This window comes from Canis lupus, chromosome 37, assembly GCF_011100685.1.
Source record: "Canis lupus familiaris isolate Mischka breed German Shepherd chromosome 37, alternate assembly UU_Cfam_GSD_1.0, whole genome shotgun sequence".
Classification (NCBI taxonomy): domain Eukaryota; kingdom Metazoa; phylum Chordata; class Mammalia; order Carnivora; family Canidae; genus Canis; species Canis lupus.
In genome coordinates, this window is record NC_049258.1 from 18,609,910 (window position 1) to 18,630,073 (window position 20,164).

The 20,164-nt window shown below is 36.0% G+C and overlaps 2 long non-coding RNA genes across 3 annotated transcripts in view; one reads left to right on the forward strand and one right to left on the reverse strand.

Annotated features, from left to right (window-relative positions):
- LOC111094401 overlaps positions 1 to 12,721 on the forward strand; it is a 28,266-nt gene extending 15,545 nt beyond the window's left edge. The window contains exon 4 of one of the 2 annotated variants that reach the window (XR_005384964.1): positions 12,477 to 12,719. This is a non-coding gene — a long non-coding RNA (uncharacterized LOC111094401). Of the gene's footprint in view, positions 1 to 12,476 lie in introns of both variants that reach the window. The other variant, XR_005384965.1, reaches the window with a different exon arrangement.
- A 4,077-nt stretch (positions 12,722 to 16,798) lies between these two features.
- On the reverse strand, positions 16,799 to 18,905 carry LOC119867896. The gene is made up of 3 exons (XR_005384966.1): positions 18,797 to 18,905; positions 17,575 to 17,692; positions 16,799 to 16,971 (listed from the first exon to the last, which is right to left on the reverse strand). It is a non-coding gene; the product is annotated as an uncharacterized LOC119867896 (long non-coding RNA).
- Positions 18,906 to 20,164: the final 1,259 nt, after the last annotated feature.

Genomic DNA, 20,164 nt, shown 5'->3' on the forward strand with positions numbered 1-20,164 from the left:
AAGGTCTCCAAGGCTCTGTGTGATCTGTCCCCTGCTTCAGCTCCCCTTCTCATCTTATACCTCTCTGCTCCTTATGGTATTTTACTTTCTGTCTCATGGCCTTTGGTCAGTTCCTAAAATGTCCCATTCCCTTCACCAGCTCAAGGCATGCAATCCCTTGTATCCATGGTTTAATCTACCAGGGGTGCTATTCCTCAGGTCTTTCTCACATGAAGGACTGAAAACAATTAAATAAATCATAGCCAATTCAATTATTAACAAGTATTCAGCTATTATAAGGATGATGTAGAATTTTATATATTTAAGGAAAAATCTCCAATCACACTGTTAAATTTAAAAAGTAGTTTGTTTCTAATTCAAAAAGATGTATGTATCCTGTGTTCATTGCAACATTATTTGCAATAGCCAAGATGCAGAAGCAACTCAAGTGTCTGCCAATAGATGAATGGATAAAGAAGATATGGTTCACACACATACACACACACATTCTAGAGTGTTACCCAGCCAAAAAAAAATGATGAGATCTTGCCATTTGTGACATGGTTGCCAGAGGGGTTGGGGGTAGAGGGATGGGCAAAATGGGTGAAGGGGAGTGGAGATACAGACTTCCGATTATGGAAAGAGTGCATCACAGGGATGAAAGGTACAGCATAGAAAATAGTCAGTGGTACTGTAACAGTGTTGTATGGGGGCAGATGGGAGCTCCACTTGTGACGAGCCCAGCATAGTGTATAGATTCATCAAATCACTATATTGTGTAACTGAAACTAATATAATATTCTGTGTCAACTATATTCTAATTTAAAAAAAAAAGATGTTGGGGTGCTGGGGTGGCTCAGTTGGTTAAGCAGCTGCCTTTGGCTCAGGTCATGATCCTGGGTTTCTGGGTTTTCTCAGGTCCTGCATCCAGCTCCCAACTCAGCAGGGGGAATCTGCTTCTCTCTCTCCCGTTGCTCCTCCCACTGCTCATGTTTGCTTGCTCTCTCTCTTGCTCTCTCTCTCTCTCTTTCAAGTAAATAAATAAAATCTTTAAAAAATAAATCTAAAAACAAAATAAATTTTTAAAAATGAAGTTATTACTGTGAACCTTAATCCAGTATGACTGGTAGACTTCTAAAAAGAGAAGAAGGAACATGGAGATGGAGACACACAGGGAAGAAACACACAAACCGTGGACAAAAGACACAGAGATTGGAGTGAGCATCCATAAGCCAAGGAACACCAAAGATTGCTAGCAAACACTGGGAGTTAGAAGAGGCAAACAAAGATTCTCTTTTACAGATTTCAGAGGGAGCATGGCCCTGCCATCACCATAATTTGACTTTTACACTCCAGAACTATGAGAGAATAAATTTCTATTGTTTTAAGCCAAAAAACAATAACAATAAAAAACTAAAAAGTAAATGAATCTATGATTATTTCAAAATAATTTAAAAAACAGATTGCAGAAAATATATATAGATAAGTATATGTATAAAATACATTAAAATGTAAAAGTATGTATAAAACATGAATAAACACAAAAATGCATGTCTTTATGTATATATTTAAGGGCAGAAAAACAGTATGAAAAACTCCAAACCAAGGTGCCAACAGAAATTACTGCCTTAGTATTATACAACAGTGGAGCTATGTAATTCAAGAAAGGTTTACATTTTTTATACTATACACATTTGTTATTATTATTTTTTTTACCATAAGAAAGCATCCCACAGAGGGGAGAGTTGACCTATTTTGCAAAGTCTTTCTTAAAGAAAGCCTGCTTACCCTTTGACAATTGTTATGACTTTTTAGTGTAGCATACTGTAAAAGTAAATGAAAATTGAAATCAGTAATTTTATAATTGATATTAATAATGATCTGTCTCTCTGTCTCTCATGAATAAATAAAAACTTTAAAAATAATAATTAATGATCTTACTAATAATTAATACAAATTGAATCTTTTAAACTTTGTTATAGGCTAGTGAAAATGAAACTTTCTGGAAAAGGACTAGTGATTTTATGATGTTCTTGAGTGTCTAGTGATCATTCTATTAATGATTTTAATGAAAATAAGAGTGTATAGAGACATCTTTGCCAGTGAAAAAAATATTACAAGTTACTATTTGATATGTATCCTGTAAAACAGCAGTTAAGTATATTATATACTTTTTTGAAAGTGAAAACACAAATTCTCTGCATTTACCTTAAATCCTGCTAAAATTAGATTTTTCTGCCATCAGGCATAAAACATAAGATTATGTGTTGTCCAATAAAAATAACATGGATTGTAACTTAGGAAATTAGATTCTAGTGTAAATGAATATTTTGCCTTGAACAACAGGAAACCTCTGTCAATTAATCTCATCTAGAAAGTGTGAGGATTCTACTAGAAAGCATTTTATAACTGGGCTACCTGGAGCTTTGTAAACATTTATTTAAAAAGAAAAAGAAAAGAAAGTTGGGAAAGTGCCAGTTTAACATGCTTTGCATTTTTGTTTTTGTCAAGAGCATTTTCCCTAAATATTTGGCTATGTAATTTTTAATATGAATCTCCAAGAGATGAAAGGTGAGTAAATTATGCAAGTATTTCTCTACATGTATTTGATGACAGAACTCAGAGGGTTCTTTTGGAATGGACTAAATGATGTCAACATTCTCTTTCAGCCAGAATGGTCTATGCATCAGGGGTATGTCAGTCATTATGTTAAGTTAGGGATGTGTGCCTTTCTCCTTCTATCTCTTTATTTGCCATCTTTATTAATCTGATGATACTTTCAATACAAAGTGTATGTTTCCATTCCATGTCTCAGTAAAAAGGAATTACAAAGGTGGCATGCAAATAGGAACCTGGTGCTCTCTAAAACTGCCTACCTCATCACACCTGTGTGTGTGTGTGTGTGTGTGTGTGTTCAGATCTGGTTATTACCAAATACAAGAGCAAAGTGTCATTCTCATGCATGAGGGGGCATAGACTAGGCAATCCCTTTTTTTTTTTTTCTATTTAGATATCATGGAATCAGAGGCAAGCTAAATTTGTTAGTGGTGCTCTGTGGAATCTAGTGGAAAATCACTAGAATTAGAGGGAGATTTGTGTGTGTTGTCTCTTTTTGTATTTATTTAAGTCATGATGAAATATACAGAGCATATAATTCATCATTTCAATCATTTCTGAGTGTACACTTCAGTGGCATTAAGTGCATTCACATTGTTATGCAACCCATCCCCAATATCCATCTCCAGAACTCATCATCTTGAAAAACTGAAACTCTGTACCCATTAACCAATAACTCTTCATCAACCCCTTCTTTCAGCCCCTGACAACTACCATTATACTTTGGAGACAGATTTTAGTTCAACTCCACGTAGGGACATTTACTTCATTGTTTGATCTTAGGCAAATTTTTTTTTTCTGTTTTCATTTTTATAAAATGAGAATAAAAGGATCTACTCTTTAGAAAACGCATCTGCTATGTCTGGACAATCAAATTGTCATGGGGAGATCAATTTATTCATCCATCTATCTAGCATCTCTTAATTTGTAAGTACAATATACATTTATCCATACACACGTACATATATACATACACATAGTTCTGTCAATGTCAAGTACATTGATTTCTTCAAACTAAACAAAATAATTATTGCCTTGATATCATTCACGGTAGTTTCTTGACTCAAAAATATGTCAAATTCTGGGAAATCCCTGAAGCCAGGGGCCTAGAAGCAGGAGCTATTGTTATTTAATGATGTGGTCATTTCCTTAATTAAGCTTTTCTTAAATGTGAGAGTTATAGCCAAGAGACCTTAAACTATATTTCCTATGTCTATATTTCGTATTTCTTTTTTTACTCTAGGGAGTCTGTTAACTATTAACCTGTGATTTTTTAAGCTGTTTTTTTGAGGCTGACTAAACAACTTTTGAGAGTAAATGTTGATGTGCTGTCTCAATATCAGCTATAAACTGCATAATTTAAGACCACTCAACAGGTTTGAGTTTTTATAAAGCACTTAGAAAAAATTCTCTCTTTTTAAAATGAACTGTGCTTGCTGAAATCTTGAAGCCCTGACTCTTATTCAATGCACTCAGAACAGTCTTGTCCATTTGTGTTTATAGCAAGAGCTGCAGAAGACCAAATATCTTCGACTTTTAGAAAATTTTCCAAGTTCAAATGTTTCTATATATAATTGAAATTGTCATTTAGCTACTGAAGTCATATTTTTTTAAAAGCCCATTGTTTTATCAAGATATTTCCCAATTTGGAGCCAAAGATGATATCTTATCAATCATGAAAGGAAATATACATTAAATCCCCTTAGGGATCCAGGGTAATGGAACATCTACCATCTTGAACATTGCCACTGGGATAGAAATCTCTAGAGAGTACCACATTAACAATGATGTGTGCTAACATGGAAGTGATACAAGCCACTTTTGTTTACACGTCATTGCCCAGAACTAGTCACACAAGCAATGACCTGTCTACTCCTAATCACAAGGGACAAGGGAAGGGACACCTGTGTGGCTCAGTGGTTGAGCGTCTGCCTTTGGCTCAGGTCATGATCCCAGGGTCCTGGGATCGAGTCCCACATCGGGCTCTCTGCATTGAGCCTGCTTCTCCCTCTGCCTATGTCTCTGCCTCTCTCTGTGTCTCTCCTGAATAAATAAATAAAATCTTAAAACAACAACAACAACAAAAAAAAAACAGGGAAATGCAATCCCAACACAAAATGGGATAGTGAAGATCCAGAAAGAGTGATAATGACTACCTCAGTTTTTGTGACCAAGTGCTCCAAGGAGCAGAAAAAGCATGTTATTATTATTTTTTTCCATATGTGCCCTTTCCTTTTGTACCCTGAAGCAAACAGCAGACACTGACAGCTGGTGGAAGAAGAAGCAGATGAGGAAAACACTATTTATTGCCTAAGGGTTCATGTAATCATTCCAGCATTGAGGTACACAGACGATATACCAGAATGAACAGCTACAAAGGTGTTTTTCTTGATTCTTTTAATATTGGTTGTCATAGGCTTTACCTTCATTGCCCTTTTCCTTGTTTATGTCCACAACACAGCCTCCACATTTTTTGGACGTTATCAAATGTTATACAAGAATGTTAAGGACAGTGGCCGAATTACAATGTGCAAAGGAATCCACAATAAATGACTTTCGCCGACCTGGTCCAAGAGAAAAGTCCCGAGAGATAGTGTTATGATGGCAAATGTTTAACAACTCATTTCCAAATAAAAAAACCCAGATTTGCTGGACTTGTCCATATCTGTGGTCCAAATCCTCCCACTGTGACTGTTTTTAACCTACCACTGTGCTAACACTTAATGCGAGTTGGAAAGAGACAACTCGCCACCAGTGGGCTTTGACCAGCTAATAAGTCAGGTCCAGCACTGCACGGAGAGAGGTAACTCCTCCTGGGGTGTTCTTAATGTGTTGTACCCACATTTCCAAGGCTACCCTCCCCTTTTTTGTCACTGCACACTCACAAGCACATGCCTCACAAGGACAAAACTAATTTTCAGATACAACACATAAATCCCTAATAAGGAAGAGAAACTTTTCATATGTGTTCTGGTATTTTTAAAGCCATCTCTTAAACAATGGGGTTAGTATGTTGTATTTTATCCCAAGAAAATTTAATCCCACCTGTCCTAGAGCTCACTCCCTCCCTTTAGATCTCCTGGGAATAACAAAAATATTCATCCCTAAATCATAAATCTCTTTATGGCTACTCCCCCTTTATTACAGAAATCCCCAATTAAACTACTGGCAATTGGGGAGGTGGGGGAATTGAAAGGTTTAATCTTTCCATTCGCTTCTCGTTGCCCCCAGACTGCGTGGGGCCTTTACTACAGCAATAGATCTCTCCCTCATATTCTGACCCAGGTTACCCACCCACCAGGTGAACCAGCTCCTTCCTATCACTACCACGTCTGCGGTCAGTCTAAACTCCTTGCATTTTCCCAGATACATCAACGTCATTTGGGTCTTTGTGCTTAGCGTGTGGAATTAGCCTACCTCTAACATATTCACTTGTTTCTGCTTTTTCAAATCTTAACGAAACTTAGAACTATATGTCTGGTTTTGTCATCGATAGGACACCTCGCTTCTACTTATCAGCGTGGCTAACTCTCTTTCATAAGCAACCAATTTATATCTCAGATATGAAATTTTGCTAAAGTTTGCCTTATATCATAATTTGTCAATATTTCTATTTGTTTTACTATAATTACTTTATGTGAGACTTACTTTTCCAAAATACAATAAAGTTCTTGGTGTTACGGACTCTAATTCTTTTCTATCTCCAATATACTTAGCATAGAGTTAGGCTGATATTAGGTTTTTATTAAGCCCTTAATAAAAACTTCCCAAATTAAATTACATGCCAAAATATTACTTATTATGATTCTTATGTCTTAAAACATGAGAAACTTGAGATTAAGGGCTGTAAATCACAAGAGCAGCAAAATAGAGTTGAAAACGAGTGGGAATTCAATAACTGTTGAATATTGAAAAAATAAATTCTAGAATTTAATAAAAGAATATCGATAACTTTAAATTTTTGTTTTAGTTTAAGGATTATCATTCAACAGATCTAATTCCTCAAGCTTTTTTTTTTCTTTTCTTCTTCCTTTTTTTTTTTCTTTTGCTCATGTCAAGACAACTTACTGCTTGACTGCATACAGTCTTACTCTGAAATTAATTTTATTTGTCTTATTATCGGTAAATTTTTCCACTCATCTGCAACTATTTCTCTGCTTCTTTGTTTTTTTTTTTTTTTTTCCTCTGCTTCTTTGATAAGCAAACCATTTAATTATCTGGGGAGTTGATATAGTATTCTTAATAAAGAATATTATGAAGATGGGGATCCCTGAGTGGCTCAGCGGTTTAGTGCCTGCCTTCGGTCCAGGGTGTGATCCTGGAGTCCCGGGATTGAGTCCTATGTCGGGCTCCCTGCATGGAGCCTGCTTCTCCCTCTGCCTGTGTCTCTGCCTCTCTCTCAGTCTGTGTCTCTCATGAATAAATAAATAAAATATTTAAAAAAAGAATCTTATGAAGAAAAAATGTAAGGTCTACAATTCCAGTATAAAATTGCACGGCCAACAAGCACATGAGAAAATGCTCTGCATCACTTGCCATCAGGGAAATACAAATCAAAACCACAATGAGATCCCACCTCACACCAGTGAGAATGGGGAAAATTAACAAGGCAGGAAACAACAAATGTTGGAGAGGATGTGGAGAAAAGGGAACCCTCATACACTGTTGGTGGGAATGTGAACTGGTGCAGCCACTCTGGAAAACTGTGTGGAGGTTCCTCAAAGAGTTAAAAATAGACCTGCCCTACGACCCAGCAATTGCACTGCTGGGGATTTACCCCAAAGATACAGATGCAGTGAAATGCCGGGACACCTGCACCCCGATGTTTCTAGCAGCAATGGCCACAATAGCCAAACTGTGGAAGGAGCCTCGGTGTCCATCGAAAGATGAATGGATAAAGAAGATGTGGTTTATGTATACAATGGAATATTCCTCAGCCATTAGAAATGACAAATACCCACCATTTGCTTCGACGTGGATGGAACTGGAGGGTATTATGCTGAGTGAAGTAAGTCAGTCGGAGAAGGACAAACATTATATGTTCTCATTCATTTGGGGAATATAAATAATAGTGAAAGGGAATATAAGGGAAGGGATAAGAAATGGGTAGGAAATATCAGAAAGGGAGACAGAACGTGAGAGACTCCTAACTCTGGGAAACAAACTAGGGGTGGTGGAAGGGGAAGTGGGTGGGGTGTGGGGGTGAATGGGTGACAGGCACTGAGGGGGGCACTTGACGGGATGAACACTGGGTGTTATTCTGTATGTTGGCAAATTGAACACCAATAAAAATAAATTTATTATTAAAAAAATTGCTTGATATAAATTTTAATCAACAGACATTTGTTGGATGTCTTCTGTGAAGAAAAAAAAATACTTGTGGAAAAAGTTCAAAAGAGATACAGATATGATCTTCATCTTTAGAAACTTGGTTGGGGGGCGCCTGGGTGGTTCAGTTGATTAAGCGTCTGTCTTTGGCTCAGGTCATCATCTCAGGGTCCTAGAGTTCAGCCACACATCAGGGTCCTTGCTCCTCCCTTTCCCTCTGTCCCTACCTGTCCTTTCCCCCGTTCATTCTCTCTCTCTCAAATAAATAATAAATAAAATATATATTTTTTAAGCTTGATTGGAGGAGGTTATTGAGAGAATAGGACTGCCAATTGACCCTGGAGCTGGAACTGGGCTCCTCAGAGGGTCCTTACCCCCGTCATCCCCTCCCCTTCTTTTGGAAGGTATATTCTACGCACTATTCTCACAGTGGGAGCTGTTTTCAAACTTAGAGCTCTGAGAGAGCCCTGTGTCATTGAGACTATGTGGATGCTCTATGCGATTAAACCCAGGTAAAGTTCCTATATAAACACTTAAGATTTTGGCAGGCAGGTGTGGTTCATCCTTCGGCCTCATGGGACAAGCCTCATAAGTAAGTTTCCCTGTTTATTGAACCTACCACCTACCAATCTGGAATGTTCTTCTACCAATCTCTTCAGTCTCTCTTTGACCCCCTTGTTCAAAAACCAGTGTGCAGTTTGTTTTTTAAACATGTTAAACCATTTATAATGAGAATACATATATAAGGGCTAAATAGTTGTGAAATTAAAGGATTTATGGCAAATCAGGGAAGCTTGCATGAAGAGGTGATGTTGAACTAAGTCTTGAAAGTAGTGTAGTAGATTTATAAGGAAGATGTGGCTTTTAGAAATTAAGCACAAAGAAAATATAAAAATATTTTTAGGGATAAAAGAAAAAGTAATTCAACACTAGCTATTTATAGTGATGTTACTAAATAGAGTGTTATTTAATAGTAACAGTATCAGTAATAAAAATAATATCTAGGGGCACCCAAGTGGCTCTATCTGTGAAGCATCTGGCTCTTGATTTCAGCTCAGGCTGTGATCTCAGGGTCATGAGATCCAGCCCACATTGGGCTCTGCATGCGCGGTGGGAGTTGGCTTGGGGTTCTTTCACTCTGCTCCTCCCTGCTTCATGATCTTCATCTTTAGAAACTTGGTTGGGGGGCGCTAATCTTGCTTAGCATTCAGCACATCCATAAATAGAATAGTTTCCTAATTCTTCATTAATCCATTTGTATGGCACTTCATCAAGGCATTCAAAGATAGCTGCAAATTTCTATCTAAATTTCCTGCATTCCTAACTAAACAAACTCTTGTTTCAATTTTTTTTAAATATAATTGTTCTGTTCTCCTTATTCTGCTTTTGTCTCTCTTAAGGCTTTCTGGTTTATCTAAATCCTATTTCAAGTGTAGGACCCTGAGTTGAACCCAATATTCCAGGCAAAGCTAGAATCACACAGAAAAGAGAACTCTTACCTGACTCATTCTAGATATCTAGGTATTTCTTTTAATGCATCCTATTAATTACTCTATCAGTATTTGCTGTCCTCCTTTATTATTTAATCATACTGAACTTAATATGGGTAAAAATCCCTGAGTTTCTTTTTTCCTACATGTTCTATTGCTATGCCATACCTGTATAATTCTATACTTGTAGTGTTCTATTTTAAGAACCATTTTATTCTTGTAATCGTCATTTTTTTGGATTCCTTTCATCAGTACAGTCTATAAAAATTTTCTCTCAATCTCTTGTAAAACCATCTCAGCATTATTTCATATCTAAGTTTGATATATATATATATATATATATATATATATATATATATATAGTCTCCTCAGTGAACACCCAGATAATTTTGATTATGGCAGTGCTCACTCCAGAGCCATGACAAGCCATAGGACACTCTTTCAACTAACATACAATTATTATTTCATCCAAGTATTTATCTTTCGAATGTTTTCTTCAAACATCTCATATCATTCCATCTTGGCTGAAAAGGTATTACATATTTTAACAAGTATGTAGCTGAGCTCAAAATACACCTTCCCCATCATGTTTTTTCAGGTCTAACAATGTGTTTGCTTAAGGAAAAAAAAAGAAAAAAAGTAGAAATGGATGTGACCTCTACTGCATCCTGTCAATTACTGATTACTTACCTTGCTGTTCACAAACTATCCTTCTATTAGTGTTAGATAATCTTGCTTAGCATCAAAGCCAAAGTTTAGAAATACAAAGCTTGTCATTCTACGTTCATTTTTTTTCAGTGTTTGTCAATATCCTAAATTACCCAATATCATAAAAAATAATTCAGTGATTTTGATTGGAATTTATTGGTATCCTAAGAAAGTAAATAGTCTGGACCTAGAAGACAAGCCTATTTCAGGCAGCCCTCTCTTCTTAGGATCCATTCTCTGGTCTTGGGTTTCAGTTCTGTAGTATCAATGTAGTTCTGAGCTTTATATCCTGAAGAGCTTTCTTTTTAACTGAAAAAGTAGCAGCTAGATAGATAACAGGGAGTCCTGCTTTCTCTGGGTCATTTAGCATAAAACAGTGACTAAAAGTACAGGCTTTGAAATCACAATGCTAGGTTTTCAACAGATTTCACAATTTACAACCATTTTACAGCTCTGTAATCTGAGCAAATTTACTTATCCTCACTGGACTTCAGTTTTCTCATCTGCAAAATACAGATGATTATAGTTACTGCACATGGTTACTGTAGATATTCAACATAATCATGGATGTCAAGTTCATAACACAGTGGCTGCCACTTAGATAGTGTCGCTTTTTCATTAATGTTAAATCAAGGATCTTGTTTGTTTTATCTCCTTCTTGATTATCTTCTTGCTTTTGTCACACAATTAAATATTAATCTTTCAAATATGTTTGACAACATATTAATCAAAGGGGAATGACAGATTTTGTACACTTCTCTATTTTGAGCATGGAGAAAATATCAGGATCACGAGAGGATATAATTAGGATATTGGGTAGCAGTTCTAAGGAATAGAAAAGAAAAAATCCAGCTGAGTAGACATACTGTGGAAACAAAGATTATCAATGCCTATTATTTTTTAAAGATTTTATTTATTTATTCATGAGACACACACAGAGAGAGAGCGGCAGAGACACAGGCAGAGGGCGAAGCAGGCTCCATGCAGGGAGCCCGATGTGGGATGTGAGACTCAATCCTGGGACTCCAGGCCAAAGGCAGGTGCTCCACACCCTGGGCCGAAGGCAGGTGCTCAACCACTGAGCCACCCAAGAGTCCCAACTTTGCCTATTTTTAAATTTTAGTCACCTTTGCTCATTCCTTCATTTGTGGAAGAACCAGATACTTTCTGCATTGATGATTTCAGTAGTAGAAGAGCTGAACAGGTGTGAAGTTTCTGAAGGAAAATGATGTCAGAAGCCAATATATTCACTTTCAAAATTTGGCAAAGGCTTTGCTTATAATCATAGTAACAAACTGCGTATTTCCAACTGGAGAATAATAAGTCAAAATGTTCCTAACCAATTAAGGCCTAACCAATGTCCCTGCTCTTACTATTCCAAATAAATATGTAAGTAGAATTTTCTGAAACATTTTAACCTTCTGAATAAAGTACATAAAGTTTGCAAAAGTGGGAGAGTGGAACAAAGGGCAATAGAAGATCTCTCTACTGTGAAGCATTCAGAACAATGAAGACTTTAGAAAAGTTACGGAGATTCAGGACATGAATAACAAATAAACAGGACTTGGAGGCCTTATCTAGGTAAAAGAGCTCTTTGTGAATACTACAAGAGAAGTTTAAACTCTTAATTAATTTTTTCACTGGGAAATTGAAACACCCTGATCTCTCTATAATCTTTACTCAGTGTCTATACCAGGGAGGGCCACATTAAAATGAGGTCTTTTTATGCTGCTCTAACTAAACCTTATAATAGATGAAGCTTTCTCAAAGATGAATCCTAAAAGATTGATCAACTGATTGATCTCTCTCTCTCTCTAACATCTGTCTCTACCTCTCTTCCGATCTCTCCTTAAAACATGAATAAAAACATACATACGCTTAAGTCTCTAGATAATTTTTGTCAGTATCATTTTTTGACACAGAATCTGAGACAAAGAATAAAGAAAATTATGACAAATCACTATTAGGATAAACGAGCTATGGATTCCAATAATTTTTATTTAAGAAACAGTGGGAACAAGTGTGGTTTTTCAACTGGTATCTTTTGGGTGATGAAGCTTTAATGGGAGGAAAAATAACCTACATGAATCAAGAAAATGGTCCTTGAGTGTTAATATTGTTCTTTTTCTTTGGCTTTTGTGTGATGAGCCATTTATAATTTTTTAAAAAGCTACCTGGGAGGACAAATGTAATAATGTCTCGAACCCCTAGGCAGAAAAGCACCGTATAATTATAATTACATCTTTAAAATATTATTACCACAGCTCTGTCCTAAAATTTTTGTTACTTACAGGGAAATCTTTTTGTAGGTGAATCCCCCTAGCTATACTGACTGCTTCTTCCCCTTCTGTCTAGAAATGTTTTAAATGAGCTGAATATGGTCTCTCAGTGAAGCAGAGTGTCTCCCTTTGGAAAGCAGCTGGATTAGGGGCACTTGACCTTTCTGAATTGCGTATGCACGAATCGACAATAAAGATCTGAAAGGAAAGGGAAGTGAACTGACTGGAAATTCTCTCTTAAAGTCTTAGATACCTTTGTTCACTGAATTTGTTCTAATGAACATGGCTAAATTTCTAGGATCTAAAATGAAGATAGTTTCTTGTTGAAATAGATATATTTAAAAATAAGATCCAGATAATTGTGTTTTTTTGGGGGGGAGTAAAGGGTGCTTGTTTCTTAAATAATTTATTCAACATTTCAATAAATATTAACTGAATGTACTCTATACTAATTACTAGTGACACGATGGCAAGCAAAGCCTGGAAGTTACAGTCTAATAGCAAGACAGACTGATCAGATGTAATATTACAATCATTTCAAGTGCCATGAAGTACAATGTTGTGAGAGTCTACAGCAGGCGTCCTGACCTCATTAGAGGGAAGGTGGTGTCTAGAGAAGGTTATCCTGAAGAATATACATATGAGTAGGTCAATATTATCTCATTGTTTTTTAGCAAAAGGCACTTTGTCATCTAATTATGTTTTTCTTTACTCTCAAGGTACCTTCTATGATAGGTTACAAGACAAGGACAAGAGAAGCCAGTTTATACTGGGACTTCCCAAACCCCTCTCTAGCCTGCTGAAGAATTAAAAATGTTATGGTTGGGTATTACAAAGTATTAACATAATTGGCTCAATGATGAGCAATTAAACTTTAACTCCCAAAGAATGTCACTGGGATTCTTTAACTCTCAAAGAATGAGTGCTGTCTTAGTCTCCCTGTTGTCCTGTCGTGAGTCCTAGAAACCAGCTTGGATATTATTTTCATCTACTGATTGAAAATGAGGATGTCAATAAAACAGTGTTTTCTAAACAATTCTGTGGAACTCTGCCCACATAAAAATAAAGCAGAAGTGATCTCAGCATTCTTATTAGCAGTTTTAGAATGTAGCCAAAGGCTGTGTTCTTGGAGACAGAGGTCTTTCAATGCGTACAAATGACTCTGGAGTTGCCTATGCTTCACTTATCCTTGCGGGGAAAGTTTTCCACTGCCATGGGACTGGACTATATCCGTTCCACAAATAGTGTTCATTTCTGTTTCTTTCATTCAAAGTATCTTTCATGAGCTCTCTTTTCCATTTTTAAAACACAGGGCGCACGAAGGATGCTATATAAAGTCAGATTCATTTTTAAAATCTCTGATGGCATCTTTCATCCTGTAACTGCTATTCTGGGGTTTTGTAGCCACAACACGAAGAATAGCAATCAACAGCAGAGTGCAAGATGAGATGAGAATCTCTGCCTGAACACCAGACACTGCAGCTTCAGTGGAACACATGCTTTGCCTTATCACTGTCCATTTGCAGAAATTGCAAATAACCTTTTAGTGACAGTGTGTCATCAGTAACTTAAGTTTGCTTCTTTTTCACTCTAAGGTTTAATCTGAACCTCCAAAAGGTCAATATTTTTTGTTTGAAATAGACTACTTCTCCATAGAACTTCAAATGACAGCCCCGTTAAAGTCTTGTGGAGGAAAATTTCTAAACGGTGATACCAATTCTGTTGTTTGGCACTGTTATACCTTCATACTGAACTTATAAACAAATTCCATATTTTACAACTAAAAACTGATAATGAATTAGATATAAGGGGCCATTATTAATACCTTTCCATCAGAGGTTCTTAAAACACTGACAACTTACTTATTTATTTATTTATTTAGGCATAGATACTGAGATCTAAAACTACCCGAATATTAAACTGCTTGTCAATTCTATTATACTTTCCCCAGTGAGGAAACTGGGATGAAGCGATTTGAACAAGTTTGCAAAACAATGCAGCAGCAGGTCAGAATATAATTCTGCATTCTTCATTTCAACAGGTTGGCAAGCATAATCATCTCTTTCACCTCCTCGAATTAAAGAAGGCTCTCTCTTCCGCTGTTAAAAATGCTGTAGTCACACCCCACTTTGATGGTGTTCCTAAGGTCAAAAATAATCCCATTAACGTGGGTTAGGGATATTAAAATAATCCTTTTGATCTCCACTTTTTCGTGTGTGTTATCCAGTGTAATTCTTTCCTCAACTCATTCACCCATTAACTAATTCAATGAATATTTATTAAGAGATATCATATACCAAACACTGCACTTGGTCCTAGTCAGCTTTACAGATCTCTAATTAAAGATCCTTACAGGGGTGCTTGGGTGTCTCAGTTGGTTAAGCGTCTGCCTTTGGCTCAGGTCACCATCCTGGCAAGTCCCTCATCTGGCTCCCTGCTCGGCAGGGAATGTGCTTCTCCCTCTGCCCCTCTCCCATTCATGCCAGTTCTCCCTCTCTCACATAAACAAACAAACAAATAAATAAATAAATTCTTACAAATTTAAATCATATTTGTTTTTAGTTTTGAATTGTACTTATTTAAAAAAAAAGGAAAAACAGAATTTCAAATCAGTTCTTTTTGTCTCAAGAATTGAGGGATTTCAGGATTTCCTTTTCTGCTTTGCCTTCTTTGTCCATGAAATATCTCTTTTGTTTCCTGAAACTTTCTATTCCATAGCTGAGGGCTATGATTAGACACTAGAAATGAACTATGAGCTTTTTGTGCATTTGCTCTGGATGAAATGGTATCATGACTTATAGCACCAGAGTGGATAGGAAAAGGGAATAAGAAAGCAATAGTCTGGAAATGCTAGTGAGTTCTTCTTGACTTCTAAAACTTAACAAAATAATTCATCCTATTCTCAAGTCCCCCTAACCCCTTAACCTGGTTAAGAAATTAATAATAAAACCTATGATATTAAGACTCTGCTCAACTTTGCCTTTTTAGGAGATTAGGACATTTTTTATGTCAAATGATGAAGTTCATTGTTGACCCTTTGTCAATATTCCTCACACAGAGTTAACCATTTCCGTTCTGTACTTTTGTGCTTGCTAATGAGTTTGTTACTGTGTGCATAGTCCTATTGCTGCATTTATAACTGATTCATAAACATTTGCTTTGAAATGTGTGTTTATGTGTATTTCTTTGCTAGACTCAAGCTTCTTGAGAACTATGATTTTGTTTTATTCATATTATATTTCCCAGCCCTAATGCAATGTCTATCACATAATAATAATCAAATAAATGCAAATTGAATAAAATGAGTTAAATTCATTTCTCTTTAATATTTTCTTTAGAGGTAAGAATATTGCCAATATAAACAGTATACTTACCAGGTAACTTGTAGCTGTTATATCAATTCATGCTACTATAGATGCTTTAGAAAATAAGGCTGCTTATATGGTACTTTCTATGCTAGTACTACTCATACTACCTATGACCAGTTTCCCCTTCCTCCAATAGATCTCTGGGAAGAATTGGATAATGTCTAATTTACTTTGCTGATAGATAGCTCGAATGCTAGAAGGAAGACTGTTTCTCTGGATTGATGGGGAATATTACAGAGCTTTTGCACTACTGACACAAAGATTAAAATCTTCAAAGATGGAGCCAGTTAAGTCTCATTTTCTGGTTCATAGTTACCACAGATCTGAGCTCAGTTTGGATTGGAGGAAGGGTAGCAAGTAGGAGAACTCAGAATAATATTTTAATAGCTTATGAATCAGCCTTGTCTCTTTCAGCCACTGTTGATTACTGTGACTAGTTCTCTGAGTTTTTGCATTATTCTCCTATGACTAAGCCCCAGTTTTCTTTCCCATATCCCCAGCAATGCACTTCCAGTCTATATTTGTGTCCTCAGTTCACTGCTTTGGTTTCCTAAAATCTGTCTCAGCTCCTTTGGTTCCCAGATATATATTTTTTCTTTTTTCTTAAGATTATTTATTTATTTATTTATTTATTTATTTATTTATAAGAGAGAGAGAGATAGTAGGAACGAACAGAAGGGGGAGGCAGAGGCAGAAGCAGACTTCCCCACTGAGCAGGGAACCCGACCCCAGAATCCCTAGATCATGACCTGAGTCAAAGGCAGACACTTAACTGACTGAGTCCCCCAGGCACCCCACCCCAAGTCTTTTTTATATTCTTACAAGATCAGGTGTCTTTATAGGAATTTCATTTCTCTGATACCAGTTTTCCTGCTTGGATCTAAAAGTCATAATCTTGTGTTCTGCTCCATTAACACTGTTTATGCCATTATCTACTGTTCATCTCAAATATGGATGACCTTCCACCTTGACTATATCATTTCCTTTCTCTATAGCTTGACATCCCCATGCCCTTCAAATACCTGTTACTTCTGATGTGTTCCTTCAGCTGTCTGCTCTCTGGATCCCATTCATTCCAGGAAAAGCTAGTTCTGCTACTTACTGACCACAATTAGCATGACCTGGTCCTGAAGTTATTTGTAAAAGGCAGAAGGGCAAGGTCTTGGATGCCTACGTCCTCACCAGAGTGGCTTTGCAAGCAACCTGCAATGTATAAATACTGCAGCTCAGAACTTTGGATAGGAAGAGCTCAAAGACTTCTTTGACTTCTCTTTTCCTGGCTGGTGTTATGTGAATAATGAGAAATCAGAATCTCCTGGAACAGAAATGCTTGATTCAGGGTTCAGTATTGATTAGCTACTTCTATGGTCTTGGAGAAAAAAATTCATCTTTCCAATCTTCTTCAGAAACCATTTAGAATTTAGCTGTCTCCACCTATGATTCCATGTACTCTGACAAATCATTTGTTTTCCTCTTTGGTGTGTGTGTCTGTTAAGAAATCATAATTGTTAACACACGCCTCTGCTTGGTTACCATTTGACCAAGTGTGTTTTACTTCATCTCTTTTTTTCATCAAAATCTTTAACTATTATTTCTGCTCATCTCTCGGATTCTTCCTTATTTGTTTTTCATTGTTCTCAGAATGAACACAGTTTCCAGCAGTGGGTTTAACAGAATCACAGAGAATAGGGAGAAAATTAACCATTTTATTTCAAGTGTTATTTACCCAGTTGCTTACTGGAAATCATATATGTTTTATTTGTCTTGAAATCCATACAGAGAACATATTAAAGTAGTGAATCATACCTCCCACTGGCATTAATGTCCTTCTCTGCAAGCCTGTGAAGCCATTTTGAACATATGAATAAATTCAGATGTTGTGATACAATAGCTTGGGGAATTGGGCATCCTTTTTCATTTCGTTCTGTAAATAACAAGAAAAAGATACAATGATTTTATCATTAAAAAGCACCCTCTGGTTCAAATCCCTTAAAAGAATAGTTCATTTTCCTAAGTTACAAAATGTCTGATTGATTTCTTCTACAGAGCATTGGTTTCTCATTGAAATTTAACATTTCAGTAAGGATCCACTTTTTGAAATACGCAATCAAGGAAGATGGGGCATAGAATATATTGATTTAAGTAAAGTCTGGGAAACATCAAGCAAAGTGAAATCTCTCGGGTATTTAACTTTTTAATTAAAATATAACATAAATTACCACTGAAAATGGACTAGGTCATAGAAACACACTCATCTCAGGTCCAGAGTCAAACTGTGAGTCTTTTTTTTTCCCCATGGAGATGAAAATGAATTATTCTATGTGTCAAACTGAGATATTGTGTCTTTTAATAAGGGGAAAAAAGATAATTATTTGAATAGTGTTTTATAAAAGCAGATATATTCAATTACAGGACTATCTGTTTTGGATAAATATTGGGTTAAAATTTCTTTTATTTAATAAAACTATGTTTGGAATTATATGATAGCTCTTTAAAAAAGCATTTTTATTTGTCAAAATGAAAAGTTTGCAAACCTACAATTTATATGTGAATCCAAAAGTTCTAGGAACTATGGTTTCAGAGAAACATAGGAAAAGTGAGGACACCATCATAGATTCATATTGAAATGTTAGAAGCTAAGCTTACAGTTATTTACTGTGTTCTTATTTCTCACAAGCAAAACTCCAGCAAAATAAAAGTATTCCTAGCAAAACGTTTAAATTGAAAGCATCCTTGCAGATTGCTTTGCATTTGAATGGTTTTATTCCCTTTATACTCTGAAAAAGCATTACATTAAATATTAATGCAACATTTTGCTTCTGCTATTGTTCACTTTCACTTCTGCTAAACATTAACTTCTCAGCTTATACAAGTAAAGATGTAGATGAGAAATGGTATTTAGTGATATAATGTAGCCAATCTCAAGTTATCATATTAGCTCCCACATGCTATTTATTGTGTAATGCTAGCAACTCAAAAGACTGACACTATTCACATGAAGTTATCACCAGTACGCTTCTTTGCTTACCATAGCATGCTTCTTTTCTATTACTCCTTTCAAAGACACAATTGCTGGAATGGATGTAATTGTAATACAAAATAGAGAACACTGGTGTAGAAACACTTTTTGCTTCTTTTTCTGATGAAGACAGAAAGTATAATAGAAATAGGTTTTCTAATCAAGATTTCCCTTTCTTACAGAACAGGACATTAGTTATGGAAGCTATTTCAATAATAAAAGCCTTAAGTGCAAAGCTTCCCATAATAATAATATAACAAAAATAATTATGACAACTAGGAATTTTATTTTATTTATTTTTTTTTTCAACTAGGAATTTTAGAGCTTTAAAATTTCACTGGTTGACCAGTTCCACATGCAATATTTCATTTGACCTTCATATTGGCTAAAGAATCAACAATAAAATTCACCAATCTTGGGTAGCTGAGTAGCTCCATTCAGGTCTTGCCTCATGTAATGTCAGGTCATTTGGCTTTGTATCTGCCCTTCATTTGCAATATTATCCTCAACTTTTTAAAACCTTTTTAAGAATCAGTTTCTACATTTGTTGTGCAGATCTATCATAGAATTGACCTATGGATGCAAAATGATGATATAACACCATTTCCCAGCCCGTTATCTAGTAGTAAGCTTTCAACTAATGGACACTGGATATTACACAACAATTTTTCCCCCAAAATCCTCTATTTGGAAGCATATTTTTCAGCCAGGAGTGAGGTAGTGCAGGATTTACCATTCTCTCCTTCAATAACAAATACCTATTGACTCAGTGCCTACTTTGTGACAACTAGTGATCTAGTTACTATTAAGCCAAAAAAGACATAAAATACAGAATCTACATTCAAGGAATTTTAATTTCAGTGAGTAACAAATTCACACAAACTGGCAATTTTAGCTGATGAGGTAAATGATTGGAGTTATTCACTGACTACTGTATGAACACAAAGGACAGAGCTTCAATTCATGTTGAAAATTAAGGAAAGCTCACTGGAGAGCATGGTACCTAGGCTGAGTCCCGGAAAAGGAATATACTTTTTCCAGGGACATAAAGGTGAGGAGACATAATTTATTATGCATCAATTCTAAGGCACAGTCTCAAAGAAGAAAAGTAAACATAAGGCACCAAACCTGGTGAGCATGGTAATATAATTTTTTTATTATTTTTTGGGTGGAAACAGGTGTAGCTAATACTACAGTTAGGAAAAATATTTCCCTTTCTCAGTATGGATTTAGACTTTACCATCTCTATGAATTATTGGTTTGGGGAACTGTGTGTGAAAGCATCATTAATTGAATAATTATGGCCCAGAAGCCTAGGAAAAATGAAGAGAAACTTTTTTTTTTACATCAAACTTGGGAAACCTCAGACAGTATGGG